We start from the raw sequence: 21,477 nt of genomic DNA, 5'->3' as shown, positions 1-21,477 counted from the left end.
GGAATTATTGACCGCGGGCCGCATGTAATCGTCGTACTTTTGTATACACGCCGCTTCTCTTCGCCGCGGGGAATTAACGACGACGGATACTGACCTTACGAGATGCGTTACATTAATATCTCGTTTCGCCGTATCGCGTATGCATGTGCGCGCGCGCGCGTGTGTGCGTGCGTGCGTGCGTGCGTGCGTGCGTGCGTGCATGCGTGTGCGCGTTGCCCCCGAATAGTCTCGCGAAATAACGAGGAAAGTTTGCGCGGCGCATTGTTAGCGTTAAATTCGAACTCATTTTTCGAGATGATCATTTATTAATTTGCCGATATCCAACGGCTAATGAATAGTTATAATCGTCATAATCGTCACGTTGACTTTAATCAACTAGAAGAAATTCAATTATTATTTAAAATTGTTTATTCGACACTGTCGTATGTGTAAAAAATTGAAAGCTTTGAAAGAATCACTTAGTCGAAGCGAATAATTGCTAATTCCAAACTGAAATTGTATTAATCATTAAATGATAATTTATTAAATTAACAGACATAATCAATATATGTGTGCTGATCTGTATCTAATTTGTTCATAAAAAACATATAATATGTCACGTTATGTAAAGAGAAGCTAGAAAGTAAATGTTCATGTGTGTGTATGCGTGTGTGTCATGCCGAGCGATAAAGAGAGATAAGACGTTAATTATTACTTTCTATTATGTCAAAAGAAAAAGTAATTACCTTAAATTTACACTAGACAATTAAATTGTCCATGTAATAGCTCGAGTATACGTATACTTGTAAAATATATTGTATACGCATGTTTATAGTTTACAGTGTATTAAAAGCATTAGTAATAGGCGGTCAGAGAGCGAGCGATCGTTATAATAATGTAGAAACAGTAGGCGAATAAAAACAGATTGTGAATCGGATTTTAAATTAAAGACTCGCTCATTGTCTCACATCGACCCGTACATCGACTTGCTCTGTTAACTCTTTTGATCGTCTTACGTCCGGTTATTGTAGTACTTTCTCTATAGTTTAATAATCGTTTGCGTTATATCTGTTAAAAAGATCAGATTTCTTACATTCTTGTTCTGCATGATTGTAAATACTTTTTTTTATAATTTCTAAGATCTCGGATAAAGATCTCGGGCAAAGTAATTAGAGAGCGAGAAAAAAATAGTTCTCGTTCTCATCGTTCGATTCAGTGAATGATCGATTTAAATGGTTACATGTAACGTGAGATTTTTATAGAATTACCATACAATTCGGAGAAAAAAATGCATGTTTATGTATTACAATTAAGAAAAAAAAAAAAACTTTTTCGCTCGCGTGAAAAAATAGATCCGGCCCAACTTCCAATCTCATTCATTCTCTCGGCTATTATATGTCTGGCGTCATACCCAGATTAGGAAGATAGACTCACCGTTTCTGCTGAAACTTGGTTGTTTTACGTAATTTCAGTCTTGACGGGGCGTTATATGGTAGTCCAGCGAAAGCAGCAATCTTACGGGCTGTAGCAGCAGGGGGTAGCGTTCCAGTGGCTGGCGTTAGCATACGGTGCACCTAAATATAGTGGCGTACCAGCGAACAATATATTACGCCGACTTGCCTATACGCTAGACAACGACGACGACGACGAGGACGAGGACGAGGACGAGAACGACGACGACGACTACTGGATAAAATAAATAGCCCGGACTTTCCTCGCAACATCATAGTGATGATACATCGCTCGTTAATTGCACGTTACCAGTGGTGGCGTGTTTCTTTTCAATTTATATCGATAGATGATCTCTCGCGAAAGCGAGCGAATGAGCAGTCGCGAATACGGATTATGACGTCTATATCGGATCACATCGGAAAGAATCGCGATTAAATTTACGACACGCTCGAGCGAGCGGCATCGATAACGTTGTTGAAACCGCGTACCAGTACGATACAAGTACCTTCGAGGAAAGAGATGTCCGATTAACGAACGAGGATACCTCGGTACATTTCGCGATGCCCTCGGTACTGCCTCTTCGCGTACGCCAATGCGAACAAGTTGGCATTGGTTAGATAAAAATAAGTCCCGCCGGCCACGGGATAGATATGTGGGAACGCGTGTACAAAGTATACAAATATATTATTAACACCCGACCGCGCCGATTAGAATCGGAAATGACACGGAAAGTATGAGCGTAATGCTAACGGCGCGGATCGAGAGATCTGGATGTGGCGGGGCTGGGTACAGTATTAACGATATTATCCCGTCGACAACGAGAGAATACATAGAAAGCGTCTGACACGGTAATAACACGGCTCACCGCCGATGAAGCGTATCCCGCTACGAGCGAGTGTAATCCAATACATACGAAAGGCCCGGATATCTAACGATTTAACGAGCATTATCTAACGGCCTATTAAAATGATTTATGCCCGACGACTGCATTACGCCACACGCTTAAGTCTTCATCAGATAAAAGTGTCGGGCCGGCCGCGACGCGTTGTATCATTTACAGTGGACACGTACCGACTACGAACGAGCCTGCATTATATCGAGTAAGCGATACATCGAATATAAATTATAAACAACGCACACATACACACACACACACACACACACACACACACACATCATACATATACACATGCACGTGAATGCAACGCGTATGCCTACGCGAGGCACGTTTGAGGCATTCTCGCGCCACTCGAGAATACAGGATGTGTTTACGAATCTACGTGCGCGTGTATGTGTGTATGTGTAAGGGGATTTAAACGATAGCTCCGATAAAACGCGGATCTCGAGAAGCTGCGCTCCGCGACGAAGCAATCGCTACCAACCTCTGCCGACTTCTTTCTCTCTTTGCTTCTTGCTTCTTTCCGGCTTCTTCTTCTTCTTCTTCTTCGTTCTCTTCTTCTTCGTTCTTTTCTTCTTCTTCTTTTGTTTTCTTCGCTCGAGCGTGCAGCAAAGAGTTCCATTCTTCTGCCTCCCGATTCTCTCTTTCTCTTGCACGAGCAGGAATGTTAGCGATACTTAGGAAAATTGAAGTGTGCATACTTTGCTTTCGTGATCGAGTATTTGTAGTATCGGTACAGTTTATCTGCGATGTTATCCACGAGGAAATGCGACTACGCCGCTACAAAGTGCTTTTAATACCGTAAAGCTTGTTTTGAAACACTGCGAAAGACTACTCATATATCTGACGCTTTCAGCGATATTTTCTTGAAATAAATACGAAGTTAGCTTTTCGAGAGATGTTTCTTATCCTTTCAACCGGCATTACGGTATGCACATATAAGAAAAGCACGTGTTTTTTATTTTAAGGTACTTTGTAAGATACCCGAAGTTCATCAAAATCGGACAGGGATCGTCGTTTTCTTTTTTTTTTGTCAGTTGAACGAACTACATTCATTCTTTCTCGCTCGCGCGGATAGATACGTCCTCCATTTTTCACTCGCCTTGCCCTTTTTGCCTCGTACTACGAGAGTAGATGTTCCAGTCTTCCTTCCACCCTTAGCCCCATCTTTTTGCTCGTCGTTTCTCCTTCCCACCGATTATGCACCAGTAGTAGATGTGCACCGGGGATCGTCTTCCTCGCTTCGCTTCTTCCCATCTTCCTCCCTACTTCGTCTCTTTCTCTTTCCTGCAGCGAAGTGGAAGTAAATACATACTGTCGTTGGTGCTCCAACAATCCTCCATCTCTGTCTCTTACCTTCCGCAGAAGTCAGCCTGTTTCTCGAATCTTCCCTCTTTTTCCATACCTGGCTCGATCCGCCTCGCACTCTCTCTCTCTCTCTCTCTCTCTCTCTCTCTCTCTCTCTCTCTCTCTCTCTCTCTCTCTCTCTCTCTCTCTCTCTCTCTCTCTCTCTCTCTCTCTCTCTCTCTCTCTCTCTCTCTCTCTCTCTTCCATTCGAGCTTCCTCCTTTCCCGTTCCGCACGAACCATTCTCCGTCTCCTTCCATTCTTCCAGAGTCCCTCTTCTTTTCTTATATAGGGTGTCCCAAAGTATTCATTTTGATATCTTGTCTTGAACAAATTCTATGTTGATAATTCTATTATTTAATTCAATTTTTTATTATTTATTAAAACAACACGTTAACAGATGATAAATAAAGAATTTTATCTTATTTGAATTGAAGTAAATACGCAAATGTTTTTACAATGATTTTCATTCAATGATTAATTTACTCAAAGCTCTTTATATCTTATTTCTTACAATTTCTTATGTGCTTGAACATTTAATTAAAGAAAAATCTAATGTCGATTATTAAAAAAGAATATATCGGTCTGGAATTGATATTGCACGTTGGAAACACTCTGTATACCGTTTTGCTATATATACATGTTAGTACATTTTCTCTCTGTCTACGTCCAACCAATCCTCTCTCAGATTCTCTCTCTTTCGTGACGGGATACACGATATACACAGTTCGTCCTTTTTCAACTCGCATTTTCTACATTCCCTCTTACTCTCTCTTCCTCTCCTCTTCTTGCCCTTTTTTCTTCTTTCTCTCTCGTGTCTCTTTTTCTTTCCATCCCTCCTCCAGAAAGAAAGAGACAGAGGGAGAGAGAGAGAAAGAGAGAGAGAGAGCTCTGTAGGAGAGAAATATATTTTCGTCCATCGCACGAAACCTATCGCCGACTCCGTCGGACTCGCCTAATCCGCTCTTTTTCTCTTACTCACTTACTCGTACATTTTCCCTGTCGCTCTTATTCACCACGTTCGATCTGAGGTCCGCCACGAAGCCCGATTTTCGCGAGAGAGCGCCGGAGAACACACACGGATTAGGGTAGGGCACGATGCACGATAGAGAAGCTACTTCGGCGAGACGGAGAGGGCACGATCAAGAGGGAAAGGTAACGCACGACTCGGAACCGAGTCTGAAGTATCGATGCGATAGGTGGAGGGAAGGAGACGGCGCGATCCGCACACATGTCGCATCGCTAAGACCGTCTGCACGAGCTGCTACAGCGTAGTAAGTTAATGGAATGGTTCATTCTTTCTTCGTACCAGGCGTCCCGGATATTAAGGGGCAATTCGAAAGAAATTACACTTTCGATTCTGACAGATTTACAATGCACACTTGATCCAATTGTATATAATTGTATAATTGTATTTATTTTATTCTTAATGAATAAGGGCAATTTTATTCTACGAAAATTTGCGATACTTATCGTTTGTCTTTATAATATATCGCAAGATCATTTATACGAATTACATAGATTTCTTTGCGCTCACAGTCAGACATTTCTATCCTCGACGCGGTATTATTTAACTTAAGTCAGAATTTCATATATTTTCGTAGACGAAACTTTCAAGAGTTTAAATGATATTGTACAATGTTATATATCTTGTTTTATTACGGCGCTTAATGTCAGGACGCGTTTGCTTGGAGTATTTTAAAAGTGTGTTAAGCTCTCATCGGGGAAAATGTTTGTTTTCGTTTCTTATCGCGCTATATCAATATTACATCGTCAATATTATGTCTCGATATTTACTATTGTTACTATACGTGTTTTCTTTTCTTAAGGCAAAAGGAGAGATACCGATTATATATCCCCGATAAAACTTCTCTACTACTTCGACGAGCGCACGAACCAAGCCTTTAACGTGCTACGTATCGTGTAACGTACGCGGTACACCTGCATATTCGTTCACCATGCAGGGACGACCGGAGGGGGGGGGGCGGTGGGGTTCACGTGGAGAGGGCAAACTTACCGCGGCGCACCACCCACCTACCGCGCGCACGGGCGGTACGGAAGCAAATCGAGAATTTCACGCTTATTTGCCGAAATGATCGTGCCTCGACCGCTGCCGGCCATCTCCCGCAGGAAAACACTGCCACTTTCAGTGATTACTCCATCGATCTGACCCCGCGGCGCTCGTCTTATTGGCCGATACGTTGTACGTGCGCGCTTATTAAATGAGAGAACGCGCGCTTTTATGAGGTCGGCAACGGCATCGCCGTGGGGCTGATACGGGGAAACCTTGTTCATCCCCCTTCTCCCTTCTCTCACTCTCTCACACACAACTCTCTCTCTCTCTCTCTCTCTCTCTCTCTCTCTCTCTCTCTCTCTCTCTCTCTCTCTCTCCTTCGTTCTCTCCCCGATCCTTCCGACCCCGAAAACGCAGTTACACCATACTCGGGGTGGTGCGAAATCCCGCGGCGACACTGATTCGCATGGGTCGAACATTTCATTGTGTACGCACCCATTAAGCATTCTATTTGACTTCACCCGCTTACACACCGTGAACCCACCTCTACCCGCGTTCGTCTTTCTTCTTCTCTCTCTCTCTTTCGCTCTCTCTTTCGACTGATGTACATAAATAAGATTAAGTTTCTGTGTGTTTGTCCGTTCTCCCTTGTTAACCGCATCACGCGAGAATGACTCGTCGGACTTTCAACGAGCTTAGAGAATGTTTGATTTTAAATGCAAGCTCCATGATGTACTGCATAAAATTTCTTTAATAAGATGCAAATGTATGAATAACACGATGTACTCCGTAATAGGACAAAATTTGAAAGATTGTAGATTAATATGAAGAGAAATTTTGTTATCTAAATAATTTGTAACAATGCATTTTATGTAATTTCTATGAAAAAAATTATTTAAAATGATGACAAATTTTTAATTTCACTTGAGAAAAGAGAAGGGAAAAAGAGATAATTTTTTTCTTTTTTTTATATATTTTGTCCACTGCAAACCGAGCATCTAGTATCTAAATACTTAACGACACCGGTCGACAACAGGCTTCTCCCTCTTCCTATGTGCACCCTCGTAACGCCCCTCGTACATTTGCCCCTGTCGTATCTGCCGGCACTCTCTTTGTCCCGCTCTTCGTCGCGCATATGCTCACCGGCTTGTTCTTTTTTCCTCCTTGACGGCTCGCAGCCTCCGAAATGAACTGCACGAGGAGGAGGCTCGTGTTAAGGGTAAACGCGCGTAGAGGCCTCTCTCACCCCTCCCCCTTATCCATTAATAATAGCTTTAGAAATCCGTGCCTTTCTAACAGTCTCACGTCAAAACTAACACGGGGACCTGCCCCAACTTTATAAGCCATGCTACTCGCCTCTCAATTTATTCCCAACATCGCATATTAGACTATGCTCCTCCCTCATTTAGTTAACGAAATCGAGGTCGACTCTTTCAGGATCGATCCAGTCATCTGTAAAACCGCGCCCACGATAAAGTTCGCAGTTTTACAAAAGAGATTAGTAGTGGTTGCATAACGATCAAATATCAATTTGACATAATTTCTTTATGCGTTTTTCGTATGCATATATTCTGAATACATTTTATAATCGTATCAAAAATTAAAATAGACGTATAAGTAGAAAACTGACACGCAAAGCATAATATTTTATCTTGTATTACGCTACATTTTGCTACGTTATGACATGTTACACTCAAAGAAAAAAAATCTTATCAGCAACTAAAAATTTAAAGATAAATAACGCCTCAATTATATTATAAAATTATAATAAGAATAATAAATAAGTAATATGAATTAAAAAAAGTATTAACTATGTATAATAAATTATTAGATTAGAAAATTAATGTATTATATAATATTATTATCAAAATGTATTTTTTTAAATTATATCAATAATGTTAGCATTATTTCAAGAGACCTATTTCAAAAATTTATCTAAATCGAAAAAAATGTAATTGTCATATTCTGTTTCTTAAAATTTATATAATTATATAATTATAATTGAGTTGTTATTCACTATAAATTAATAAGTCGGATATATCGTTGCCGTTATTATACTTTTATAGTGTTCAGTACTATTTTATTTCTTATTATTTTGTAAAATTAGGAATTTAAATTTGCAGAAATTTAAATTTCAAAAATAAATGTCATATTCAAAATATAAAATTATGCTTGACAAAATCATTTTGTTTTTTTCTCAGCGTATATTTTTAAATAATTTTCTTTTGCAAGGGGTGAATGTAAAATATGTATATAATGGTGTTAGATGGTAGAAATAGAAAATGGCGAGCGTGACATTTTGTATTTCACGACAATCCGGACCGAGGGAATGCTGAGGTCTGTCAAACTTTCAACGTGTGGATTCCTGCAGGATCAAATATACGAAGTTGAATTCCACCGTCTCACATAAAAAGGAATTTGTTGCGAAATAAACCTCGAGATTAACAGGACATGCTCAAATTGCATATACGACGCAGCAGTACCGAGAAGACTATATCTAATCGGGAAAGATAAAATAACGTTTAAATTAGCACGTAAAGCTGATCCGATTTCATGCGACAATACCGAGTAGCTTTCCTGTTGATATTTTGGTAACTAATGCCATTATCTAAGTACAACACCTTTAATCGGATACTCGACACATTACTAACGATACTACTCAGCGACAAATATAATTAAGAAGAAAGTAGAAATTAATTAATCACTTCAGTGTCTAAAAATAGTAGGTTAAGAAAAGAATTCCTTAATTCCGAACTCATAAAAAAATATCTCAGTCATCTTATTTATTAGAATTGAAATTTCGTGCTCGGAATGACCTCGAATTTCTCTGTGATTTGTGTAATAATTCTACTTATATTAGTATAATATCTCTCCTAATGTTTTATTTTATAAGCGATGCAAAATCTAAACGAAATTTGGAAAAACATACATATAATTGTATCGTAATCGTGATATTTGTCTAAAATTAGAAGTTTACCTGAATTTGAGAATTGAAAGCTAATCGAAAAAGTTGTCGAAACTAATCGAAATATACTGCAATATCTCTGTCGAGAACAATCCCGGAAATCCATGTCACCGATGATAATATCGTCCTCTCTGATGCAGAGGGGTAGGTATCGAGAAGGAGGAAGTGAGAGAAGGCTTAACGAGCCTTCGATCGCCGCTTCCGGTTACATGGTGATCATCGCGCGCTTGGTGTCCGTCGCCGACGACAACGACGATGAGGACGAGAGGGAAAAGTTAAAACGAATCTCTCCTAATTGCCGTCCCCTTGTTCACTCTCTCGGGTCCCGCGTTGTTTGTCACTGACGATCCTCTCTCGGTTCTTTCTTTCTTTCTCTCTCTCGCTCTCTCTCTCTCTTTCTCCGATGTAGATGTCGAGAGTGAAAGATCGAGAGTCTGCGCCGAAACGATAAGGACGTTGATAGAGCTCCATAAAGAGAAGAAGCGAGACCGAGGGAGGCCAAGAGATCGAAAGGGAAGGATGGAATGACTAAGGGAGAAGGAGAATCAAAGAGGATGAAGCGAGAGAGAAAGAAAGAGAAAGGGAGAGAAGGAGATGAGAAGAGAGAAGTTCGAACTGAAGAGGAGAGAACCAGAGCGAGATGAACGGAAATAGGAGGGAGGAAGGAGCGACTTGAACGAGGACAGAAGGAGGTGAAGAGGGACAGGGCGAGATACCCGAGTCGAGATGGAGCGAGTGAGAGACCTTCGCCTTTGTCTCGCCGTGAAGAGAGTCCGCTTCGCGGTGAAGGAGTGCTTCTTCGTGTTCCTTGGCTTCTTCTCTTCGTGCCTCATCGTGCTCCCTCAAGCTCCCTCGGTTTCTTTTCTCCTCCAGGCCGGGTCTTCGCGAATATGCTCGCCGTGCGGCCTTCGAAGGGAAGACAACGGAGACGGAGGACGCCTGTGCGAAACGCCAGTCCTCCCCTTGGCTGGCCAACGCCGGAAATTGACACCCGAGCTCCCCCGGTTTCCCGTCCAACCGAATTCCTTTTCGTTTGCGCATCTGCCTTCTCTTCCGCGTCTCAATTCGCAAAAAAGGCTTTTTCGCGCAAAACGTTTGCGTCAGAGTACACACTACACGTTGCATTATCTAATGATAAAATGGAGTACTCGAGTGAGTTAAGACGTTAAGACAAGATGTATTCCTATATCTTTATTTAACTAGGAAAATTATATTAATATCAAATAATAATAAATTCGAAAATTAAATTCAAATATTAAATGAATAATCTAATGATAAGATAAATCTTTTAGATTAATTTCAGTCTAATTAGTTAATTAATAGGTCTCTACAATTTTGTTATCATGAGTATATATCCACACGGCACTAGTTTATGTTTGACAAGCACTTGTTCGTCATCGGTGTCTGTTCATCATGATAAGTCGCTTATATCTATCGATGACGTATATCTATTGATGATTAGGAGAAACGCACAAAGCTCTTATTAAGAACCAATAATTCTTCAGTATAAATTAGCATAAATGTAAATAGCAACGAGCTCATCGCCATCGTGTCATAGAGGAAAATCATTCCTTTCTAATATATTAAATAGACATTAGACATCACGTATCTAAATAGGCATCTTTTAAAAATATACAATTTTTAGTTGAATATAAAATATATTGCATTCAATTCGCGATTATAATTTTAAAATTGCGATAAATGTCGCGCATCTCTTCGAGATTAGTCGAATCTTCGAGAATCTCAGAAGTCACCTCGGTGTTCCCCTAAATAGACATTTTTTATCGCCGTAGATAAAACGGGCGTTGCGAGGGAGATCGATTGGACCGCGGCGGGAATCCGCATTTCGCGCCAAGCGAACACGAAGCGACCGCATCAGGCTCTAAAATCGCGCCGCGACTGACGGCCCTGGCTCGGCGCGGCGAGCGCGACCGAGCGCCGCCGAGCGGTTCCGATCTCGGCGGTGGCCCTATCGTGTAGCCATGTGTTGCGGTCCGCCGTGAGTGCTTTGCGACAAGAAGGGAGGCGTGCGGTGTCTCTCTCTCTGTGCGTCCTTTTTTTTCGTCTGTCTCGCGCGCGTCTCGCGAAATCCGCGGCCTCCGGCCGGAAGTGTTGGTGTCCACGCCGAGAGCGAGACGTTGCGGCGCAAAACTTAAACTGTGCCACCGGGTGGCCCGACCGCGCGGGCGTCGCTCCACCGTGCGCAGACGACACCGAGACGAAAATCACCCGGGTGTGTCCCACTCTCGCGCGAGAGGAGAACGACCGAGCGAACGAGCGAACGAACGTGAGCGAGCGAGCGAGCGAGCGACGAAACGGAGGAAAGTGCGTTCGTGTGTGTGTATGTGTGTGTGTATGTGAGAGTGTGCGTGTGCGTGCTTCTCTCTACGGCGTCGCCGACGGCGGGCAAGAAAGGAGCAGCCCGCTGAGTTCGCGCGACTGTTTGGCCGTTTGGCGGTGTACGCTTCGGTATCGTTTTTCGCGTGTGAGTGCGATTCGACGTGAGGGAACGAGGAGGTGGAGGAGAAGAAGGAGGAGGCGAGTTGGTAGCAGTGTCGATTCTATGAAGAGCAACTGAGTGAGAAGGATAGAGGGAAGAGAGTAAGAAAGAGAGAGAGAGAGAGAGAGAGAGACAGAGAGAGAGAAAGATAGCACAGCCCGGGCGACCCGACTGTGAGATCGAGAGAGCGAACGCAACACGTAGAAATTGCGGTGCGGGGACAGAGATAGAAGGTGCGAAGGAGATAAAAAATATAGTCGCGCGGCGTAGGTGTGTGACTCGCCGGGCTTAGAGACGCGGGCGTGTTTGTTTGTATTCCCGTGTGCGTGTAGCGCCGCGGTCGGACCGGAGAGACGAGCGAACGAGCGAACTTGACGACGGCTCGCGCTTCTCGGGAAGAGCCGCGGAAAAACGTCGACGCCGCACGCGCGAGCCGCGACCCTTCCTCGCGTTTCGTTTCTAACCGTCGTGTCGCGTCGCGAGTGCTCGTGTCCGTTCGTCCGTCCGGCTCTCTGCCGTGTTTCGTGTTTACCGGGCGTAACGGCGGCGGAGAAGCGGTGCGCGTCACGCGCGCGCGACATATATATATATACATACATACGGGTGAGAACGGAAGGAGTGGGACCGAGCGAGCGAGCGTGCGAGAGAAGAAGAAGGAACGCGAGAAGGTTAGGGAAGACGAGAGGCGCCACGGGAGCAGTCGGCGCGAGGGAGAGAGGAAGCGAGGAAGGAGAGTGAGTGAGTGATAGGCCGGCCGCTACGCGCGGCGTGAGGAAACGCACCGCGGAAGAGAGAGAGAGAGAGAGAGAGAGAGAGAGAGAAAGAGAGAGAAAAATCGGAGTTATATGGTGTTGTAAATAAAACGACGGGTTGCGCTTCGCGCGACTTTACGGTCGCGTTCGATCGGGGTGTATCCGCCGCATGGTGCGAGAACAACGAGTCCGGGACGAGTTCCTTGGCGGCGGTGACGGCGGCGGCGGTAGTAGTAGTGGTGGTGGTGGTGGTGGCGGTGGCGGCGGCAGTGCTTCGTCTGTATGTGTATGTGTGTACGTGCGTGAGAACAGGGTCGCGAGGTGAAGCTCGCGGCGAGCAACGACGAGCCGCAGCCGGCAACGGCGGCGATGAACGATTGGATTATACGCGACAGGAGGAAATATCCCAGGATCTAATACACGCGTATCAGGAGAGAGGAGGTAACCCATCGAAAAAAATACAGGACGAAGACTCCGCGGGGAGGAGGGGAGCGTCCCCGCCGGTCATCGCTCGGATGTATGCACGCCTGGTCTCGCCAACACACGCGGCAATGGTGAGTGATTCTTACTTCTTCCCCCCTACCCTCCTCTCGTCCCTTTCGTATCTGTTAGGCACAGCGCTAAAAAAGCTACATTGAGCTTAACCCTCGCGGAGGTCACGGAACCGATTTCCCCTCGGATGGATGTTTGATTGTATACGCCATCTTTGTTTACGCCATCTTAATTTTGAACTCTAAAATATCTTTTGATCACATATACTAAAATTTCGCTCGGAATGAGGCTTCTCTGTTTATCACGAAGATTAATTAACGAGACGCTGTTTTACTTTCGGTCTTTCGCATCGTTGAATTGTTAACGTGACAACGTTCGCCTACGTAGCCTTTCAATCTACGTACGTATGTGTGCGTACATGTACGTCTCTGGGAACAAGCGGCCCCTGCTTTACATATGTCTGCGTATGTAAGTGACTTCTGGTGTTCCGGTATTGTGTATCGATACGTTGCTCTCGTCGGTGGAATAGCTTTGACATTGACATATCGATTATTAACTAACAATAAGCTCGAAAAGAGGTAGGGGAAACTTGGAAGCACTTTTTCCCTCGCGCGTAAATTTCGGATTTATCCATGCGTAAGCTGGAGGCGATAATGGTATATATTAAAACGTTAATCCAATAATCCTACTCTGGAGAATACATTAGTACACTTAGCGCATTTAACGGTTGATTTAACCATCGTTATCGCCTTTAACATACACGGGAATAAATTTTGTACAAATTACCTAATGAACAAACTTTTGCCAGTTTGCGCGAATTTGAATATAAAGGTGTACAAAGGTACAGATCTTTAAATATAAAAATAACAAAGTATGTGATAGTTTTTAATAACGAAGGAATAACTGTTGTGTATCGATTTACAATCTCTCAGTAAATATATATACGTAATATACAGGGTGATTCTAAATAAGAGTGAAAAATTTTAGAAGATGATTTTTTTTATCGAAAATTAAGAGAGTTTTTTTATATAAACATACAGTTATATCCCTGAGGAGTTATCTTCCTCTAAAAAAAGAGGCAAAAATTAGGTTTTTATTTAAATTTCTTAGGTTTACTTTAAATTTTGGACAAGTTAAAAAAATGAAATTTGGTGGATTTTTCCACCTCTAATAAAAAAAATACTTAATATTTTTTTAACTTTCCTATTATTATAAGGGAATGAAATTAACAATTTCTATTCAATTTTTTATTATTATTTTATTATTAGAATTTTTTATCGGGCTGTAAAGCTTAATTTCTTTAAAAACTTTATAATTCTTCTCTTTTTTTTCGTAAAATCAATAATTTTCAAATAAAATAAAATATATTATTATACACAATTTCATCGCCTTATAACAATACGAGAAGATTAAAAAAGTATTAAATAAGTATTCTTTTTATTAATGAAAAATGTTGATCAAATTTTATTTTTTTAACTTGTTCAAAATTCAAGAAAAGTATAAAAACTTAATTTTTATCTCCTTTTATGAAGGAGTTCAACTCCTTAGGGAGGAATATAGAAGTATATATTTATATAGAAGATTCCGCTTAATTTTCAACAAAGCATTATCTCCTAAAATTTTTCACATTTATTTAGACTCACCCTCTATACATACATTATACTCATAATCAGTTTCGTGAATGGTTCTAACTGCGAGCTGCGTAGGTGCAGGGAGATACGGTTATCTCAAGTGCGATTTAATCGCATCGATTTTGCCGATAAATCGGGCGGGGAGCGGGGGGGTTTTATTCGTGATAGATGAGAACCCGTTTTCGTGTATATTGGTTAAAAACTGCTGTTAACCATTTGCGGGCTCTCTGGGGATTCCTGTCGGATAACAGTTTGCGTTGCGCGAAATGCGCCGCTTGCGAAAAGGTTATTTCAACAAACTCGATTCTTCGTGAAGTCCTGGTATCGCGTGAGAGTGCTGGTCTACCGTGACCACACACGCGCGCGCGTGTGTGCGTGCGTGCGTGCGTGCGTACACGTGTGTGTGTATGTTCGTGCGTGCGTGCGGACGACCACCGGCCGCATGTGTCTCTCGCGGGCAAACACGAACACGATAGTCACGCCTGCCACAGGCACGCACACGCATCGACGTACGCGCACACATTCTCGCACGTGGCGTTTGTATACACAGACACACACACATATATCCACATATAATTCGCATTCAAAATATAGAGACCCGAGACTATCGTAAGAGAATTTCCGCTTTCGCATACTCGAATCGTAGAGGTGTAAGAATGCGATATAAGGAACGGGGGAATAAATGTGGGAATATGGTGATCGATACCAACGAGAGGTATCGATACGCCTCGCCTGCATCCAGCCTGGGAAATATATGGTTATTCGCGATATCTATCCGAGATGCGCGAATAAATTTCCGGCATATCCTCCGCGTGTCGTTTGATTTTTCTGTGTGTTGCGCGCGAGCTTCGGCCCGATATTCCTGGCGCCGGCATTTCACCTTTGATATCGACGCGCCGGCGATAACTCGAGCGGAAATGTCGAATGGAGAATACGCATTGGAGATAATAGAGTGGAGATCCCTCCAATAAAACGTGATTCGCGCAATAACGAAATAACGGCGAATGATCGCCGTTCGGCGTTAACAGTCCTCCATCAGCGGATGCGTTCGTTCGCGCGACGCGTTTGCATTCGAGCACGCCGCGTACACGCACGCACGCACGCACGCACGCACGCACGCACGCACGCACGCACGCACGCACGCACGCACACATACTCGTGCACGCGTATGTAGACGACGCACGAGTCTCGCTCGGGGCAACGAGGAGAATTCATTCAAGGCGGAGCTTGCGTTCGCTCGCTTGCTCGCTCGCACGCGCTCGCACTCGTATCGCGAGCGAAACACGGTGCGTAGGTAGGTTACTCACGCGTGTCGCCGTCCGGCTGCGTGGGAGCAGTACTTCACGCGTGCACGCGCTCCGAGACTCGCTACATTGAGAGAATAGGAAGATATTTTCCTGAATAAACTTCTGTGCGCCGCGTAAACTTTGCTTGAAAGAGAGGCAAAATTTCGCATTCGCCATTCTCTCGCGTTGAAGAATACGATCTCTTATCGAGCATGTATTGTGTAGAAATAAAGATGCACGGCAAACTTGGCAATTTATGTTGCCGATGTGATTTTTAGATTTCAAGAAAATATCCAAGTGATAACTAAACAAATTTATTAACTAAGCAAATTTAAACGAGTAATAATTTATATTTCTTTTTAGCAAACAACCGGTTCAGTGACTCTAATATTCTAATTTTGTACGAAATTTATTGTAGCGAAATTCAAAACGTAAAATTGTTAAAACATTTCTCCTCTCTCGAAACTTTATAAATCAAAACCGACGACAGCGAAATATCGTTTTTTGTAAACATCGCTCTAAAATGCTTATCGCACAATTTATTCTCGACACAAGTAAGACATTTCATAAATATTGTAATATCCTGAAATGTGTCGTTGTCTCGGGTATTAAATTAATCCGCGTTTGCTTTGTCAGTTTCCGTCAGCTTGTCAAAATTCAAAACGGCGGGTAATGTCGAACGTATTAGTTCGCACGATTTTATCGACTACGCGATTGATCATCGTTCATATCTCGTACTCTATCATTTTTTTTTTAACTGCGCATACGTGCGATACGCGAAGCAGATACCGAGGTCTCCACGCGTACACCCGCGCGGCCGTCGGATATATCGGAGCACGGAGCCTTTCTTCCTTTTCTTTTTAACATACAGAAATACTGCATTCACGCGCGCGCGTGCACGATGCGCCGCGGCCAATCTGATACGCGTGCAACGAGATACGCGCGGGGGATATTGTGCGCGGCGCGCGTAATATTCCACCTCGGCTTCTCTTTACGAGCCGGGGCCGACCCGCCGCGGCCGGTTATAAACGCGACGTGCGGCTCTCGAGAGCGCGCGGGATATCGTCGAGGAATAAAACATCTCTGCCGCGACTAACAGCAGTATTAACTCCGGAACGGTAACGTTACCTTGCGCGTCACGCATTTGAGATGCCTTTCGTTACTTTTTCGCGTTCCTCGCGGTCGCGCGTATATTTTTGCTCCCCCCCTCGCGCGCTCGCGCGCCGAGCGGGTCGATCTGCTAAATCCGACAGCGACAGAAAACTGTTACCGTCGTTCTCTATAAATCACTCCGTGTGTACAGAGTTGTAGAGAGTCATGCTGCACACACAAGCAAACACATTTCCTCTCGTATTATTATCAACGATGACGATACTCCTCGAACGCTTGAGAATACGTCTAGATGTTGTTCAGGTAGTCGGGGTACGTAGGTATTTTTTGGTTTCTCTTTCTTCCATTATCGAGACACTCGAGATCGTCAGCTGGGACCCAAAGTGGTTTTGTTTTCGGACAATACCTGTGAAATCGGCTAACAATAGGTAACCAAATATCCATATCCGCAAAAACTACTCCGCTGACAGTGTAGTAATTACTTGCGGACCTTTCAGCAAAGTCGTACATAAATCAATCTTAAGTTTTTAGAAAGTTAGCATGCCGCGTGAATGTCGATGTTTAACGGCGTGTGCGCACGAGAAATTCCTACTACCGTAGGAGAATTACGAGATATCCCGCCGTTCGAGAGAAAAGTACGACGACCGCACGAGGGTTTGAAATACAATTTAAAACTCTCCGGCTGCCGACGCTATCGATTAATGTAGTCGCTAATGCTACTGCACCATTAATACGCGACGACCGGCCGTTCGACACGGCGTTATTACGGCGCTTTATACGAACGCGCACTTTATAGACTATTTATCGTCATAATTACGAATGGAATATGCCGCGGTGTCGCGAGTACGACGAAAATATAGACGACGACGCGTCGAATTGACTCTATAAAAATAACCTCATCGGGTAGATAATGTGTAGCGAGACAGAGAAAGAGAGAGAGAGAGAGAGAGAGAGAGAGAGAAAGAGAAAGGGACCGTAATATTACATTTTATTATTGTTGGCCGTCTCTTTGTGATATTTCTGCGTGCAATAAGATACGAGTACAATTGGCTCGAATAACCTAACACATGCTGAGAGAAAATTATGCAAATCTATTTCTTGATAATCTTGATGTTTTTACAAATAAAAGAGATGCATTACGTGAGTTAAAAGAGAAAAAAAGAATATAAATATTTCTCAAATTTCCTAAGTATCTTTAGCTCGAAATAATTGAAAACGATGTTGCATCTAATATAAGTATAATCGATTTTTACTACAATGTAATACATTTTATATATAGCAATAGAAATTTAATTTATTCAACTGAGAATTATCGCGTAATAATCGCTTCCATAATTTACATTGTATATCCAGTTTATTCTTAATTTTTTGTGTTACTATCCATTTAACCATGAATCGATCTGTCTCTTCCAGTTAGCGTTACAAAGAGCAAACGAGACGGGAAAGGGAGAGAGAGAGAGAGAGAGAGAGAGAGAGAGAGAGAGAGAGAGAGAGAGATAGATATATCGGTTGTCTTACCTCTTTCCAAAGGTATTGATATTAACCACTAATCGTTTTACGTAATCAGCGAGTGCGCGCTCGCCGTAAAGTCGAGAACAAGCTTCGCCATGCCACGCTAATCTTCCAGATTATCGGACATGCTCACGGTAATTAAGTATATATTACGGTTGCCCGATGTACACACACGCACACGTACGCGCGCGTATATACGTGCACAATATATTAATTCATCGCACACGAGTGTCCGCGAGAGCGTATACGACCGCTACTAATGCTGGCATAATGAAACGCATCGTTGCGCCGTTGGTTGCGCCGCGTTCCTTCGCGTTATGTCTCGTTGATTTACGACCTGTCCATTGAGAATCTGAGAATTTCCAGGCACGAAGCGCGATTTCGTGTGTTTAGTCACCTCGCGTAGAGACGCGCGATGTACAGCCCACGTACAACGTACGTAGGTGTGCGCGATAATACAGGGTGGTCATAAATTCACGCGAGCGCAAGCCGAGATTCTTCTCGTGGCGATGGTTCACTTCCTCCTCCTCTCTCCCCCCTCATCACGTGATATTATGCTAAATATAGTACCACAGCCCGTGAGGAAGATTTGCGACGTAATTACAGATAAGACGGCTCTCAATTATCCCACAATTTAGGCGTGATGAGTAAATTAAAATAATGACACGACTTTTGAAACTCATCAACGAACGACGGGAGTTTGCGAGTCAAAGCGAGCCTGCGCGCGCGCGCGTGTGCGTGTGTGTGTGTGTGTGTGTGTGTGTGTGTGTGTGCTACTCGCATAATTATTATACACGATGGTGGACATTATCATAAAATAACCAGTCGATGTTGCGGGCGAGCTTAATTTCAATGTAAACTATATGCGGCACGAATTAATATTTGAGTTGTACATCTCTGATTTGAGCGCAACAACGTTATGCGCTCAGCTACATTTATCAAAATTGCCGGGAATTGCCTCGCTAGAATGCTTATAATTACGCTATAATTAATGGAAACTGATACGCAGCGCCAGTTTATTATAGATATTACGTGACGTAACGCTGCGCTACGTGACATGCCGCGATATCATACGATGCGGCTAATTGTTTAGATTAATTAGAACGCTGATGCATAGTTCGGTTCGCGGAGTTATGAGGGTATATATCCGGCAACGCGCGTGTATGTATCGCTCTATGACATTAGCGCTTAGGTTACGATGCTAAATGCATCTTCTCGATTGTATCATGGTCCCCGGTGACAATGGCGTACTAAACAGCATTAGCATATCTTGAATTATTATTACGCGAGATGGAACTCTCAATAAATTACAAAATTGCATTAAATTACACCGCGAAGTAGGAATACGTCGTGAAACATAAACGAACACACTATGTGTAATAACGTACATTATATTATATTACTCTTTCTGCTGCAACGTAACTTAATTTCTAAATTGAATTATTATGTACGTAGGTGCGCGCGCGCGTGCGTTCCGCGAACTGACGTGTCATCCTGAAAGTGTGTTCTCGTTTTTGCCGGAAATAGATTAATAAATCTCTCTGATATATCGCAAATATAATTAAACAGGATGAAGTGAGATTAAGTAAAAAAAACTTGTCTGTTCATTCGCGGTTTAATGATTTCGGTATAAAAGGAACTTATTTTCCGGGGAGTTGTGTGATTAATAGCTGTAACTCGGTTTCACAAATCTTGTACATAGTTCGTCGCGATATAAAACTACGTTCTATCTGTTCTCGTACTTTCTCTGCGGGTCGAAATCCGCGGGATTGCTCGGCCGCTGCGCTCGTAAAGTGCGGCATCGCGATTACGTAACTTTTCTCTCGACGGCATTTTGCTCCTGTGAACACGGTGCTCCTTCCAGTAATTATCGACCCCCGTGCTCCACGAGGACCGATTTAATAAAAGTTTTCTTCCGTTTCGCATCGACGCCTGCCTACAGCGAGACGGGAAGAGTCCCTTAAGGAGCTCGTCGAGTCTTAAGTTGAATTTACACGGTTTATCTTCGACACGCTCGTACACAATCACCCTCTTGAAAGAATACTCGTGTAAATATTGTTTTAGAACGGGATAAGGAAACAAATATGGTCAATTCAAAATTAGTTGAAAGAATAGGTGTATAAATAAAAAGGGTAAGACAAACGATTTTAAAGAAAATAATATTATGGCGTCAGGAATCAAAGTTATGAATTTTTACGTACCTTGCAAATGAGGTACGTACTTTTCAAATTTTACAAATATCTTACGGTTGTTTCCGTAATTTGAAATCGATTTCTGTTAAAATAGACATTGTCATTCTTATTATTCTCATTCATTTTGAATGATTATATGATACGATTATATGATCGTTAAAGCTGCACCATGCAGAATCCGATAAAACGAAACCTCGTTAATCCAATGCATTCACTTTGGGCGATTTGGACGAGATGATCATCGAGAGCGGACCGTGTAAATTCGCCTTTAGCTTGGTTTCATTTTTTCATTAAGCTAAGTGACTTTCTTTCTCTCTCTCTCTCTCTCTCTCTCTCTCTCTCTCTTCCTTCCTCTTTCTCTCTTTTTTCTGGCGCGCGTATACTCGCGGCAATCCCTTTAAGTGCTCGATTCGATCCATCGCGATGGCCCTTACGTCGTCCCGGCATCAAGAATGGCGTGCGATGAAAAAGCGATCGAGTCGGGAGCCTAATAAATCGAAAGCCTCCTTCGCGCCGATAATTCTCTTCGTTCTGATTTTACATCGGTTTTTTTTTTAACCGACCATGGTCGTGTTCTCTCTTTCCACTTCAATTTCTCTCTCTCTCTCTCTCTCTCTCTCTCTCTCTCTCTCTCTTTCTCTTTCTCTCTTGCCGTTCTTATGTAAATTTATTCAAAAGATACCGCTGTAACATATTAGTAATATATTCACGGCGATATAACGGCGTTAAAGTACACGTTACACGTGTAACGATGTTTATTTCAACGATTTTTAATGGAGACGCTCGAAATGAAAACGGCATTTGGCCACGAAATAATGTAATGACGATACAGCAATGCAAATCTCTTAAAACACATTACTCCAGAATACTACAAATCTTTTTTTTTTAACAATGCCATTTTTATTTCCAGCTTGTCGATATCGATGTTTATCTTTATGTATAATTGACTTTTTCTAAATTTATTTAACTCTATTTTACTCACTGATGTATAATTTATTTTTTTCTAAATTTATTCAACTCTATTTTACTCACTGATGCGATCGAAAACAATTTTAAATTTATAAACCAACGAGATGATAAAGAAATGTTCGCGTTCTTATTTTTTTCTTTTTTTTCTCGTTGTTTTTTTCTTTTCTTTTCTTTTTTTTTTTTTTTTACGAAATCTAAAACGGCACTTTGCCCTCCACGGCTCGCAATTGCTCGCGATAGTATACCACGGACATGCTCGGAAGGCCAGACAGATAGGCGTGAGTTATGCGTGCACGCATACCTTCGCGCTGATACGCGCGAACATATAACCCGCGCATACATCACGCGGACGGTATTATATCAGAATTAATCCGGACTA

At 42.7% G+C, this 21,477-nt stretch overlaps 1 protein-coding gene and 1 long non-coding RNA gene across 2 annotated transcripts in view; one reads left to right on the top strand and one right to left on the bottom strand.

Moving 5' to 3' along the window:
- Positions 1-223: 223 nt before the first annotated feature.
- On the bottom strand, positions 224-10,454 carry LOC148937723 (uncharacterized). Its single transcript, XR_016137946.1, has 3 exons — positions 2,814-10,454; positions 1,414-1,553; positions 224-1,047 (listed from the first exon to the last, which is right to left on the bottom strand). It is a non-coding gene; the product is annotated as an uncharacterized LOC148937723 (long non-coding RNA).
- A 209-nt stretch (positions 10,455-10,663) lies between these two features.
- The window catches only part of LOC105422328 (uncharacterized), a 152,288-nt gene continuing 141,474 nt past the window's right edge, over positions 10,664-21,477 (top strand). The window contains exon 1 of the mRNA XM_025217135.2: positions 10,664-12,460. The gene's annotated coding sequence lies outside the window, so the exon portion shown is untranslated. The remainder of the gene's footprint in view (positions 12,461-21,477) is intronic.

This window comes from Pogonomyrmex barbatus, unplaced genomic scaffold (assembly GCF_055798465.1).
Source record: "Pogonomyrmex barbatus isolate J1 unplaced genomic scaffold, ASM5579846v1 scaffold11, whole genome shotgun sequence".
In the NCBI taxonomy this organism is placed as follows: domain Eukaryota; kingdom Metazoa; phylum Arthropoda; class Insecta; order Hymenoptera; family Formicidae; genus Pogonomyrmex; species Pogonomyrmex barbatus.
The sequence above is the reverse complement of the archived record's forward strand: the minus strand, read 5'-3'. Positions and strand labels throughout refer to the sequence as shown.